The 14,830-nt window shown below is 37.1% G+C and overlaps 1 protein-coding gene across 1 annotated transcript in view; it reads right to left on the bottom strand.

The window, feature by feature from the left end:
• Bche (butyrylcholinesterase) overlaps positions 1–12,874 on the bottom strand; it is an 86,015-nt gene extending 73,141 nt beyond the window's left edge. Inside the window, 1 exon segment of the mRNA NM_022942.1 lies at positions 12,817–12,874. The gene's annotated coding sequence lies outside the window, so the exon portion shown is untranslated.
• Positions 12,875–14,830: the final 1,956 nt, after the last annotated feature.

The raw sequence follows: 14,830 nt of genomic DNA on the forward strand, positions 1-14,830 counted from the left end.
TGCTGCATGCAGAAAACACACATAAGAGAAAAAGACAGATATTACCTCAGAGTAAATGGCAAGAAAACGACTTTTCATGTAAATGGTCCCAAGAAACAAGCAGGAATAGCCATTCTAATATAGAATTAAGTCAACTTTTAACCAAAAGATATTAAAAAAATGAAATAAAGAATGATACTTCATATTCATCAAAGGAAAAATCCACCAAGATGAACTCTATATCCTAAATATCTATGTTCCAAATGCAAGGGTACCTACATTCATAAAAGAAACCTTACTGAAGCTCAAAGCACACATTGCACCTCACACAATAATAGTAGGAGATTTCAACACCCCACTCTCATCAATGGACAGATCATGGAAACAGAAATGAAATAGAGATGTATAGAAACTAACAGAAGTTATGAACCAAATGGACTTAACAGATATTTATAGAACATTTCACCCTAAAACAAAAGAATATACATTCTCTCAGCATCTCATGGTACTTTCTCCAAAATTGACCATATGATTGGTCACAAAACAGGCCTCAACAGATACAAGAAGATAAAAATAATCTCATGCATCCTATCAGATCACCATGGACTAAGGCTGCTCTTCAATAACAACAATAAATAACGACAGAAAGACTACATATACATGGAACTGAACGACACTCAACTCAATGATAAATTGGTCAAGGAAGAAATAAAGAAAGAAATTAAAGGTTTTTATAATTTAATCAAAATGAATGCACAAAATACCCAAACTTATGGGCACAATAAAAGCAGTGCTAAGAGGAAAACTCATAGCTCTGGGTGCCTCCGAAAAGAGAAGGGAGAAAGCATACATTAGCACCTTTACAGCACATCTTAAAGCACTAGAATAGAAAGAAACAAATACACCCAAGAGGAGTAGAAGGCAGGAAATAATCAAACTCAGGGCTGAAATCACCAAGGAGAAACAAAAAGCACTCTACAAAGAAACAACAAAATCAGAAGCTAGTTCCTTGACAAAATTAAAAAGATAGATAAACTCTTATCCGGACTAACCAGAGGGCACACAGAGTGTATCCAAAGTAACAAAATCAGAATGAAAAGGAAGAGATAACTATAGAATCTGAGGAAATTCAAAAAAATCATCAGATCCTACAACAAAAGCCTATATTCAACAAAACTGGAAATAATTTTCTAGACAGATACCAGGTAACAGATTTAAATCAGTATCATTTAAACCATCTAAACAGTCCCATAAATCCTAAAGAAATAGAAGCAGTCATTAAAAGTCTAGCAACAACAAAAAAAGCCCAGGACAAAAAGGGTTTAGTGTAGAATTATATCAGACCTTCATAGAAGACCTCCTCACAATACTTTCTAAACTGTTCCCCAATATTGAAACAGACAGAGCACTTCCCAATTCCTTCCATGAAGCCACAGTTACATTTTTTCCTAAACCACACAAAGACCCAACAAAGAAAGAGAACTTCAGACCAATTTCCTTATGAATATTAATGCAAAATACTCCATAATATTATCACAAACAAAATCCAAAACCATATATAAATGATCATCCATCATGATCAAGTAGGCTTCATCCTAGGGATGCAATGATGGTTCAATGTAAGGAAATCCTTCAACGTAATCCACCATAGAAAAAAACTCAAAGATAAAAACCGCATGATCATTTCCTCAGATGCTGAGAAAGAATTTGACAAAATTCAACACCTCTTTATGATAAAAGTCCTGGAAAGGATAGGAATTCAAGGCCCATACCTGAACATAGTAAAAGCCATATACAGCAAACCAGTTGCTAACATTAAACTAAATGGAGAGAAAATTGAAGCAATCCCACTTAAATCAGGGACTAGACAAGGCTGCCCACTCTCTCCCTACTTATTCAATATAGTTCTTGAAGTCCTAGCCAGAGCAATCAGACAACAAAAGGAAGTCAAAGGGATACAAATTGGAAAGTAAGAAGTCAAAATATCACTATTCGCAGATGATATGATGGTATAATTAAGTGATCCCCAAAGTTCCAACAGAGAAATACTGAGCTTGATAAACAATTTCAGCAAAGTGGCTGGGTATAAAATTAACTCAAACAAATCAGTAGCCTTCCTCTACTCAAAGGAAAATCAGATTAAGAAATAAATTAGAGAAATGACACCCTTCATAATACTTCCAAATAACATAAAATACCTTGGTGTGACTCTAACCACACAAGTGAAAGATCTGTATAACAAGAACTTCAAGTCTCAGAAAGAAGAAGTTGAAGAAGATCTCAGAAGATGGAAAGACATCCCATGCTCAAGATTGGCAAGATTAATAAGGTAAAAATGGCCATTTGGTGAAAAGCAATCTACAGATTCAATGCAATCCCCATTAAAATTCCAACCTAATTCTTCATAGAGTTAGAGGGAGTAATTTGCAATTTCACATGGAATAACAGAAATCCCAGGATAGTGAAAACTATCCTCAAACACAAAACAACTTCTGAGGGAATTACCATCCCTGACCTCAAGCAGTATTACAGAGTAATAAAGATAAAAATTGTATGCTATTGGTACAAATACAATCAGGAAGATCAGTGGAATAGTATTGCGGACCCAGAAATGAACTCACACACCTCTGGTCATTTGATCTTTGACAAAGGAGCTAAAACAACTCAATGGAAAAAAAGATAGCATTTTCAACAGATGATGCTGGTTCAACTGGAGTTCAGCATGTAGAAGAATGCAAATCGATCCATTCCTATGGCCCTGTACAAACCTCAAGTCCAAGAGGATCAAGAATTTCCACATAAAACCAGGTATACTCAAACTAATAGAAGAAAAAAGTGGGGAAGAGCCTTGAAAACATGGGCACAGGGAAAATTTTCCTGATCAGAACACCAAAGGTTTGTGGTCTAATATCAAAAATCAATAAATGGGACCTCATAAAATTACAAAGCTTCTTAAGACAAAGGACACTGTCATTAGGACAAAACAACAACCAACAGATTAGAAAAAGATCTTTACGAATCTTACATCTGATAGGGGGCTTATATCCAATATATACAAAGAACTCAAGAAGGTAGACTCCAGAGAGTCAAAAACACATGGTATGCACTCACTGACAAGTGGATATTAGCCCAAAAGCCCAGATTACACAAGATACAATCCATAGACTACATGAAGCTCAAGAAGAAGGATGATCAAAGAGTGGATACTTCAGTCCTTATTTAAAAAGGGAACAAAAATACTCACAGGAGGGGATGTGGAGACAAAGTATGGAGCACAGCCTGAAGGAATGGCCATTCAGAGACTGCCCCACATGGAGATCCAGTTTATATATCAACAAAAATTAGACAATATTGATGAAGCCAAGAAGTGTATGCTGATAGGGGCCTGATACAGCTGTCTCCTGAGAGGCTCAGCCAGGGTGTAACAAATACTGAGGTGAAAGCCAGCAGCAAATCATTGACTGAGAACAGGGTCCCCATTGGAGGAATTAGAGAAAGGATTGAAGGAGCTTAAGGGGCTTGCAGCCCCATAAGAACAACAATACCAAATAACCAGAGCTCTTAGGAACTAAACCTCTACACAAAAACTATACACAGACAGACCTATGCATCCAGTTGCATGTGTAGTAGAGGATGCCCTTGTTTGGCACCAATGGGAGGAGAAGCCCTTGGTCCTACCAAGGCTCGACCCCCAGTGAAGTAGAATGTCAGGGTTATGAGGCAGGAAGGGGGCTTGTAGGGCAAGGGGAACACCCTTATAGAAGAATGGGAGGGTGATGGGATAGGGGGCTTATGGGTGGGCCACCCGGAAAGTAAATAACATTTGAAATGTAAATTAAAAAATATCCAATAAAATATAGTGGGAGACTTCAGCACCCCACATTGAGCATGGAAAATGAAACTAAACAGAGACACGGTGAGTCTAACAGTAGTAATGAACCTAATGAATTTCATTATCTATAGAACATTTCATCCTAAAACAAAAGAATATAACTTCTCAGCATCTCATGGTACCTTCTCCAAAACTGACAATATAAATGATCACAAAGTATGACTCAACAGATAAAGTCTGAAATATTCCCATGAATCCTCTTAGATCACCATGAAATAAGGGTGTTCTTCAATGACAACAAAAACACAGAAAAATCCACATTAACATGAAAGCTGTATAAAACTCTACTCCATGATAATTTGGTCAAGAAAGAAAGTAAAAGGAATTAAAGGCTTCATAGAATGAAAATGAAGGCTCAACATACCCAAACTTATGGGACACAATGAAAGCAATGGTAAGAGGAATACTCATAGCTCTGAGTGCCACCAAAGCAAAACTGGAGAACACATACAATAGTAGCATGATAGCATAACTAAAAACACTAATACGAAAAGAAACAATTATACCCCAGAACAGTAGACTGCAGGAAATAAACTCAGAACTGAAATCAACCAAATAGAAACAAAAAGAACTAACTATACAAAGAATCAACAAAACCAAGAGCTGGTTCTTTGAGAAAATCAACAACATATAAAAACACACTTAGCCAGACAAACTAGAGGGCACAGAGAGATTATCCATATTAACAAAATAAGAAATGAAAAGTAAGACATGACAACAGAAACCAAGGAAATACAAAAAAAACATCAGATCCTGCTACAAAATCCTATACTCAACAAAACTGGAAAATCTGAATGAGATAGACACTTTTCTAGAGAGACATTAGGTACCAAAGTTAAACCAGGATCAGATAAACCATCTTAACAGTTCCATAACCCCTAAAGAAATAGAAACAGTCATTAAAAGTCTCCCAAACCAAAGAAAGCATGGGACCAGATGGGTTTAGTGCAGAATTCTATTAGACCTTAAAAGAATACCTAATACAATACTGTCCAAACTATTCCACAAAGTAGAAACAGAAAGTACACTACCCAACTTGTTCTATAAAGCCACAATTAAGCTCATACCTAAACTGCACATAGGCCCAACAAAGAGAACTTCCGACCAAATTCCCTTATGAGAATTGATGCAAAACTTCTCAATAAAATTATTGCAAACCGAATCTAAGAACACATATAAACAATCCTCTATCATGATCAAGTAGGCTTTATCCCACGATTGCAGGGATGGTTAAACATATAGAAATCCCTCAGCGTAATCCACTATATAAAAACTGAAAGAAACAAACCACATGATCATCTCATTAGATGCTGAGAAAGCACTTGACAAAATTCAACACCCCTTCATGGTAAAAGTCTTGGAAAGATCATGAATTCAAGGCCCATTCTTAAACATAGTAAAAGCAATATACAGCAAACCTGTAGCCAACATCAAACTAAATGAAGTGAAAATTGAAGTAATCCCACTAAAATCAGGCACTAGGCAAGGCTACTCACTCTCTCTGTACCATTTCAATACAGTAGTGGAAGTCCTAGCCAGAGAAATTAGACAACAAAAGAAGGTAAAGGAGCTCCAAATTGCAATGGAAGAAGTCAAAATATCATTATTTGCAGATGATATGATAAAATACTTTTATGACCTCAAAAATTTCACCAGAAGACTCCTACAGTTAACAACTTTAGCAATGTGGCTGTACATAAAATATATTCAAACAAATCTGTAGCCTTCCTCGACTCAAAGAATAAACAAGCTGAGAAAGAAAATAGGGAAACAACACCTTTCAAAGTAGTCACAAATAAAATGAAATAATTTGGTGTGACTCTAACCAAACAAGTAAAAAATCAATAAGAATGAACTTCAAGTTTCTGAAGAGAGAAATCAAGGAAGATTTGAGAAGATGGAAAGTTCTCCCAGGCTCATGGATTGGAGAGAAAGATATAGTAAAAGGGTCAACTTGCCAAATGCAATCTACAGATTGAATGCAATCCCCATCAAAATCCAACTCAATTCTTCATAGAGTTAGAAAGAACAATTTGCAAATTTATTTGGACTAACAAAAAACCCAGGATAGTGGAAACTATTGTCAACACTGAAAGAACTTCTTGGAAATCATCATCCTTGACTTCAAGGTGTATTACAGAGCAATAGTGATAAAAACTGTGTGGAATTGTTAGAGAACCAGGTAGGTTGATCAAGGGAATAGAATTTAAGACAAAGAAATGAACCCACACACCTATGGTTACTTGAAGGAACTAAAATCATCCAATGGTAAAAAGAGCATTCACAACAAATTGTGCTGGTTCACCTGGACGTCAGCAGGTAAAAGAATGCAACTTGATCCATTTTTATCTTTTTGTAAAAAACTCAAGTCCATGCATCTCAAGGACCTCAACATAAAACCAGATAAATTAAAACTAATAGAGGAGAACGTGGGGAAGACCGTTGAACAGAAAGGTACAGGGAAGTTTTTCTGAAAATAACACCAATGGCATATACTCTAAGATCAAGAATCAACAAATGGGGCCTCCTGAAATTGCAAAGATTCTTTTAGGCAAAGGACACTGTCATTAGAACAAAAAGGCAACCAATAGATTAGGAAAGGATCTTTACCAATCCTTCATTGATAGAGGGCTAATATACAGTATTCAGAAAGAACTCATGAAGTTAGACTCCAGAGAACCAAACAAGCATATTACAAACTGGGGTACAGAGTTAAAGAATTCTCAAGCGAGGAATACTGAATGGCTGAGAAGCACCCAAAGAGATGTTCAACATCCTTAGTCATCAGGGAAATGCAAATCAAAACAACCCTGAGATTCAACCTCACACCAGTCAGAGTGGCTAAGGCCAAAAACTCAGGTGAAAGCAGATGCTGCTGAGAATGTAGGGAAAGGATCACTCCTCCCTTGTTGGTGGGATTGTAGCCTGGTAGATCCACTGTGGAAATCAGTCCAGCAGTTCCTCATATAATTGGACATAGTAATACATGAAGACCCAGCTATACCACTCCTGTGCATATACATGCTCCAACATATAACAAAGACACAAGCTCCACTATGTTCATAGCAGCCTTACTTATAATAGCCAGAAGTTGGAAAGAACCCAAATATCTTTCAACAAATGAATGGGTACAGAAAATGTGATACATTTCCCCAATGGCGTACTACTCAGCTATTAACAACAATGATTTCCTGAAATTTTTAGGCAAATTGACAGAATTAGAAAATATCCCTGAGTGAGTTAACTCAGTCACAAAAGAATGCACATGGTATACACTCACTGATAAGTGGATATTAACCCAAAAGCTAGCAATATCTAAGATACAATTCATAGACCACGTGAAGCTAAAGAAGAAGGAAGACCAAAGCGTGGATGCTTCAGTCCTTTTTAGAAAAGGGAACACAATATTCAAGGGTGGAAATATGGAGACAAAGTTTGGAGGAGAAACTGAAGGAAAGGCCATTCAGAAACTGAACCCCTGGGGATCTATCCCATATACACTATTGCCGATGCCAAGAAGTGTTTGCTGACAGGAGCCTGAAATAGCTGTCTCTGTAGAGACTCTGCAAGAGCCTGATAAATACAGAGGTGGATGCTCGAAGCCAACCATTAGACTGAGTATGGGGTCCCCAATGAAGGAGTTAGAGGAAGGACTGAAAAAGCTGAAGGAGTTTGAAACCCATAGAAAGAGCAATATTATCAGTCAACCAGATCCCAGAGCTCCCTAGGACTAAACCACCCACCAAAGAGTACACGTGGAGAGACCCATGGCTCCATCAGCATGTGTAGCAGAGGATGCCATCGTTGGGCATCAATGGGAGGAGAAGCCCTTGGTCCTGCCAAGGCTGGATCACCCAGTATAAGGGAATGTCAGGGCATGGAGGCAGGAAGGGGTGGGTTGTTGGGTGGGAGAACACCCTCATAGAAGAGGGGTGACGGGCGATGGGATAAGTTTATGGAGAAGAAGCTGAGAAAGGGAATAATATCTGAAATATAAATTTAAAAAATCCAATAAAAGTTATAATTTTCTTTTGTACATTCTTAGTTTAATATTAAAAGGGAATCAAATCAACTTATTCATAGAATGTTAAATAAATATTAGTAAGTGCTATTTATTTATAAAAATCCATAATATCAAGCTAGCTTTCAATATGAAAGGATATTATTAGAACATGGGTTAATGAGATGTGCTACTCATAGTTTTCAGGTAAGTTCTCTGAACTTTATTAAATAGATTATTTTTATCGGCTTGAATCACAATCCCTTTGGTGAGAGCTCTAGCTGATAATTATGTGGAAGAAAATATTTGCTCAGGAGAAACTTTTACATGACTAACAACAATTAATTTGTAAACTGATTAAAGCAAGAGTAAATACTTAAATATATTAGCAGAGCATATGGGCCCTCATGTATTTGTAGCGTACAAAATCATTGAAATCAGACTGTCAATGCTGAGAAATTACTGGAAAAAGTGGAAGGAGTATATTTAATCTATGTAACCTGCAATATGACATGCATTTGGTATTACACTGTAGACAATATTTAAAGTCATGTAGAGACTCTTTAGAGGGATAACAGGCTTTTTAAAATTCTTAAGAAAGACACGAACCTTTTGAAAATAAATTTTCAAAACTTTATGTGATAAAAAAATATAAAAATGTAATACAAATACCATTTTAAAAAATCAAAACATTTTTTATAAAGTTGCAAGAAACATAATTACATTATTCATTACCAAGGCTGTCTTGAATCCACATAACCATGTCCAGCACTGAAAAACGTACAGCCTTTCAGTTATTTTTTCTAGTGTTTTAATTTTAAATCAAAACTGCCTGTTCAGGAAACTAATCTTACTAACACCAACCATTTGCTTTGGTTTTCTTTTTGTATGTTAAATCCACTTTGCTTTGGTAAGCCATGATCATGAAGAATGTTATTTTAATTTATGCTTATTTATTGTCATTGTGGGGTAGGGAATGTGCCACAGCACAAGTCGAAGATGAGAGACTAACACAAAATTTTATCTCTTTTCCACCCTTTACTCACCAAGACATTGTCTGACCCTTTTTATCAAAAGATGCTAATCTTAAGTCACTATCATTTACCCCTACTTACAGGATATCTGGTGATTAAGTCTTATATTTTGGTTGTGAGACAAGCCTTTAATGGCTGAGCCATCTCTCCAGCCCTAGTGAATAACCCTCAACAAATATGTAAATATACCATAATGGACCTTTACTTTCAAGCCCCATAATTATTGACATCTCTGCATCATTTAATTAATGCCTATGTCTGTTCAAAATAGACTTGTTTTATGCAAATAAGTCTATGTATAAGATGATTTCTATGGTAATAAGTTTAGGTCCTAAAATCAAGTCATGGGATTTTCTTTAATGTCTTCTGTTTTGATAAAATTGGGTATGTGCTAAGATTCATTAAATGTATTATTATAACATACTATTGAATGTTTCAAAAATTTATTATAATCACAATGAGTATCATTTGTACTTATTTTTAAATATTATACTCACAGTGAGTGTAATTTGCAAGTAATGTTAACGTAACCTAATGGAAGGATAAAGTAAAGTTCTGGCAACCTCACATTTATGAAGGCAATTTCTGTTTCAGCCAAGGGATGTGATTTTTTTTCCTTTGGTTGTTTTTTCCTGGTCATTACAAACCCTTTACTCTTAAACAAATGGAAAAGAAAACTCATGTGGAATCTTTTCCTGTCTTTGGAACTCAGCCTCTGTTCTAAGCACATTTCTATAAACTCACCTAGGACCCCTGCTTGCTCATCTTTCTGTCCTTTTTAGCCCACTCACAGATATTAGGGGTTGGTCTGTTATTTTTATTTAAATATTATCTCACTTACAAAGTTTAAGTGGAATTTTTAGTAATTTTAATTTTTTATCATTTAAAACTTTTGTTTAGAGGCTGGGAAGGTGCCACCATTGCTAAAGTGCTTGTGGAACATGCAGGACTTGTGTTCAGATTATCAACACCTGCATAAAAAGAGCCAGGTGCTGGGGCGCCCCTTTGTGACACCTGTGCAATGCAGGAGGTCGAGACAGGATGAGATCCTAGGGTTTTAACGCCCAGACTCTCAAGCAGAATCGGTGAGCCTTGGGTCCCTAAGGAACCTTTTCTGAAAGAAAAGTGGAAAACCATGAAAGAAAGACACTTGACATCAACCTCTGACCTCCACACACCATGTGGGCATACCTGAACACACATGTACGCACACAAACGCATTGTACATAAATCCATGAGCACAACTGCACATGCACACAAATATTTCATCCATTTCTTGTAAGGTAAACACAACTACCTCCACCCTGTATTTGCTGTTAGTGTAGTTAACAACTATGGAAATTTCATAATATCCTGTAGCTAAACACTGCAACTATATTTAACCTACATTTATATAATTTTTTCTTCTTTGATTTAGTATCTATTTTGGAATTTCCAGAGTCTTGCTTACATGAATAAGAATCACGTACTCAATAATGACATCTATAAGCTTTTCTTGTACACAAGGTAAAAGGTAACATAAGAAACAACCATCACAAGCATTCGTCTATTTAAAGATGGCAATGTACTTCCTCCCTGAATGCTACCTGCTGCGAAGGTTGATTCTCATTATTCGGAAGGTGAATTTTGTCTGATATTGCTAATTTCTCTGGCTATAGTGGCCTGGCAGAAATGAAGAAATTCTAAAAATACACTTTGTTCTCTCAGTATGACTGACATAGTATCAAAACAATGGATCCCAAAGAGATGGGAATTTCATCAGAAAATGCAAGCTGCAAGAAGAAAACAACATTAACCAGACATGAACTTAGGTCCTTGAAGAAGATTCCATACATTTCTTAAAACTGGTGAGACCACCTTACAGGATGAGACTGAAGTCTAGATGATGATGGGCCAAGGCTGGGTGCGACCATACCTTCAACAGGCTGCTTGGATGGGCACATTCTTGGGCCACTATTAAACATTAACCTGCTTCGAGACTCTGAAGATGGACAATGGGAGGAAAAGCTTTGTCTCTCTTCCCAGTGTATCCTCACTGAATACATCTCCCTTTTCTGCTTGCCATTATTAGTTTAACTCTTTAAATAGATTTAATAAGGACCTGTGTGGACAAACCTGGCTTAGGACAAGGGTGGTGACCTCCAGATTTGATAATACAGTCAGTCATTTTCAGTAAGAAAAGAAAGATGTTGGAAAAACATCAAAACAAACCAATGAAGAAATATAAAGTGTATTATCATTTGTGGCCAAGAAATCAAGTCAAAGACTAAATCTATAGCGGAGAATAAACTCATAGACCCTGTAAAATTTTCTTTGCTTATTTTAATAAAAATATGATATGGAAACTGTTTCAGATTTCTTCTTATAATTCAAGATGCAGGATATTATATAGCAACAAAAATAACACTCTAAAGTAACAAGGCATGTCTTTGTAAATCGAGCTAGACATTTATTTTGCATCTGAAGGTAATGGTATTTTGTCGACAAAACCCCCAGACTTAATATTAAAAAACACTAACTTTACAAGCCTGCTGTCTTCAAAAAACATGACTTTTACCAAAGTGAATTGTAGTCATACTTATTATAAATATTATATATTCTATATTAAGGAAGCATTGTGCCTGCTCATTGGAGCATACTCCTTCAGATGCTGAATATCTGCTTAAGAAAAAATGTATAGCACATAGATACCTCATAAAATGATTTTGTTGGTGTTTCAATTTTCTTTTGGTCTTATAAACCACTGAACTGAGAATAGGACCCCCGTTGAAGGAATCAGAGAAAGAACTGGAAGAGCTTGAAGGGGCTCGAGACCCCATATGAACAACAATGCCAAGCAACCAGAGCTTCCAGGGACTAAGCCACTACCTAAAGACTATACATGGACTGACCCTGGACTCTGACCTCATAGGTAGCAATGAATATCCTAGTAAGAGCACCAGTGGAAGGAGAAGCCCTGGGTCCTGCTAAGACTGAACCCCCAGTGAACTAGACTGGTGGGGGGAGGGCGGCAATGGGGGGAGGGTCGGGAGGGGATCACCCATAAGGAAGGGGAGGGGGGAGGGGGATGTTTGCCCGGATACCGGGAAAGGGAATAACACTCGAAATGTATATAAGAAATACTCAAGTTAATAAAAAAAAAGAAAAAAGAAAAAAAATTTTATAGTCAGTGACTGAACTGAGTCTGATGCCATAAAATACTGATAGATTTCTCGGATTCTAGGATGAGCCAAAAGCTCAATTTTTATACTATAACTATAAAAAAAGACGGTAGCATAAGATATTTTCGTCCAGTTTAAACACTCAAAGCTGGCCAATCATAGATAAGGAAATATTTGAAGATTAAAGTAGAGAATAGATTTTCTTGAATAGAGAAGGAGTTTTTGATTTCTGCTCGCCAGCCGCTGTTGTGAAAGTTTCAGTGGACAAAGTGCTACTTGGTAAAAGTGCCCGGTTGAGTAATAAGAGAAAATTAATCTTGTCATTGCAAAAGAGAAGACATTGAAAACTGTCAGGTGTGCCCAAACAAGTACTTCTGTTAAGAGGTTGATTAACCTCTGCATTAAAGGGTAACCTAGCCTATAATAAGTCTCCATAGAAAGAGAATAAATAAATAAATACATAAATAAATAGACTCCACAGGTGCTATGCCCCTTTGGTCAACGTATAACAGATTCACTCTGTCTTCAGGAGTGAAAGAAATTGAATTCGTGCTCCTGGAATAAGAGAAAGCTCCCATGTAGTGTAGAGTCCCTGAGTCTTCTGTCCTATTTATTCCCTTGTTAGGGACTAGTCCCAACGGAGCACTCCAGAGCTCCACAAACACTTGAAAAAAAAAAAATCTCCTTCCCTCCTTGGCCTGATCTTTGCTGGAATCTCCGCACAAGATTTGGAATTTCAGAGCAACTCACCCGAATCGCTGCAGAAAAGGAAGAGGGAGTTTGCAAAGTGGCAATCTTGTAATGCTTCAGGGAAACGCGGGATGCAGCGGCCACCCCGCCTGTGAATTGCAGGGCTCTGACATTTCAGTCAACTCTTCCTGACAAAGCTCGCGAGAGCTGGCAGCAGCAACTTGATTTGGCTCTGGTCAGACTTCCCAGGCTGACATCTGTTCTCACAAAAGCAGTGGTGACTCCTTCAGAGAGCGCTGCTCAGGGTCTTCCTCTTCCACCGCAGACAGCCTTCCAGGGGAGAAGGAGGGGCAGAGGGGCGCCTCTGTGATAGATAATGAGAGAGTCAGTTTGCACTATCAGGACTTTGGCCGTTGGTGTTTTGGTTTGCTTTGTTTTTGTCTGTTTTGTTTTCATTGTGTATTGTGGGCTTTTTTTTTTCTTTTAAGACTTTTACAGTACTAAACATTTTGCACAATCGTAGTATAAACTATGGAAATCAAAAGATTGCATACACTAGCTGAATAGCTCACTATTGTCCCTACCCCACCCATTTACATCCTGTACTTTAACCCTTATGTAAGTCCTAGAGATTTCACAGGTCCTGACAACTTGTCAAAAGTCCCTCCTGGTCATATATATAAGGAAAACCCATGATTTATTATACACATTAAAAATCCAAAGTTCTTCAGCCAACAGTTAAAAGGAGATTTCCACCCTAACAGTGACAGGGTTTGTGAACATGCATTTTTGTTTTTCAAAAGAATTATGCTTTACATACTTTTTTTGCAAAACAATGAGAAAAGAAATGAACAACAAAAACTAAACAAGAAAACCTTCCACATCACTTTAATGACCACCTTTCAATGCAGTTGCACTTTTAAATGTAAATGTCAGCTTTCATTACTTCTCTCAGCTGAAGGCTCACTACAGACTTAACCTATCACCTAGATTTATAGAAAGGCACCCTTTTGTTTTTAATAGAGAGTAACACTTCAAGCGTGTAAATATATGAACTGGTACTTTGATTCTGGCCAGTGCTTATGACTAATAATTTACATGAATTCAGCATGATTAATTAAATTTCAAGGTGCTAAAATTTGATCTTAAAAATCTCAAAATCTTGCTATGTTACTAACCCTATTAATTTTGGGGTTAAAATTTCAAATTTCATATATATATATATATATATATATATATATATATAATATTATTTCATACCAAATACTTCCAAGATAACAGACATTTTTATTCGTTGACTATCTTTTCTTTGGAAAGTATTACTTGGGTAATATTGATTAGATGTCAAGCATAGCTATCACAAGCAGTCTTCATGTCTAATGATATATAGCCTTTGTACCTACAGGACAAAGCCATATAAAGAAGTGAACTGTTTTTCTCTGTAATTGGGGTTACATACATATATGTATATTCATATGCATTCTTAAATATGTAAGGAAAGCCTGCTCAGTTTGTATATTGTGTACATGGATGTTTCCTTTCATGGTTGACCATTTGGTACTGTAATACCAATTGGTGCTGTCTCCCTTGGGGAAGATATTTCTTCCAGTCTCAACCTTTCTTAGCTGTCCATACTTCTTCGTGTAATTTTGAAGCCTCATAGGTTCTTCTTCAACCACTTTAACAAATCTGTTGTGGTCCCTGTTCAGTTCCTTGTCAGGCTGCTATGCTGGCAAAATTTTATGGATGTAGTTTCTGACATCTCTAGGAGACACAATCTCAGAGCTCAACACCTCTGACTCTTAAAATCTTTCCACTCCCTCTCTTTTTTTTTTTTTTTTATTAACTTGAGTATTTCTTATATACATTTCGAGTGTTATTCCCTTTCCCGGTTTCCGGGCAAACATCCCCCTCCCCCCTCCCCTTCCTTATGGGTGTTCCCCTCCCAACCCTCCCCCCATTGCCACCCTCCCCCCATAGACTAGTTCACTGGGGGTTCAGTCTTAGCAGGACCCAGGGCTTCCCCTTCCACTGGTGCTCTTACTAGGATATTCATTGCTACCTATGGGGTCAG

The sequence above is a fragment of the Rattus norvegicus genome, chromosome 2 (assembly GCF_021556685.1).
Source record: "Rattus norvegicus strain SHRSP/BbbUtx chromosome 2, alternate assembly SHRSP_T2T, whole genome shotgun sequence".
Classification (NCBI taxonomy): domain Eukaryota; kingdom Metazoa; phylum Chordata; class Mammalia; order Rodentia; family Muridae; genus Rattus; species Rattus norvegicus.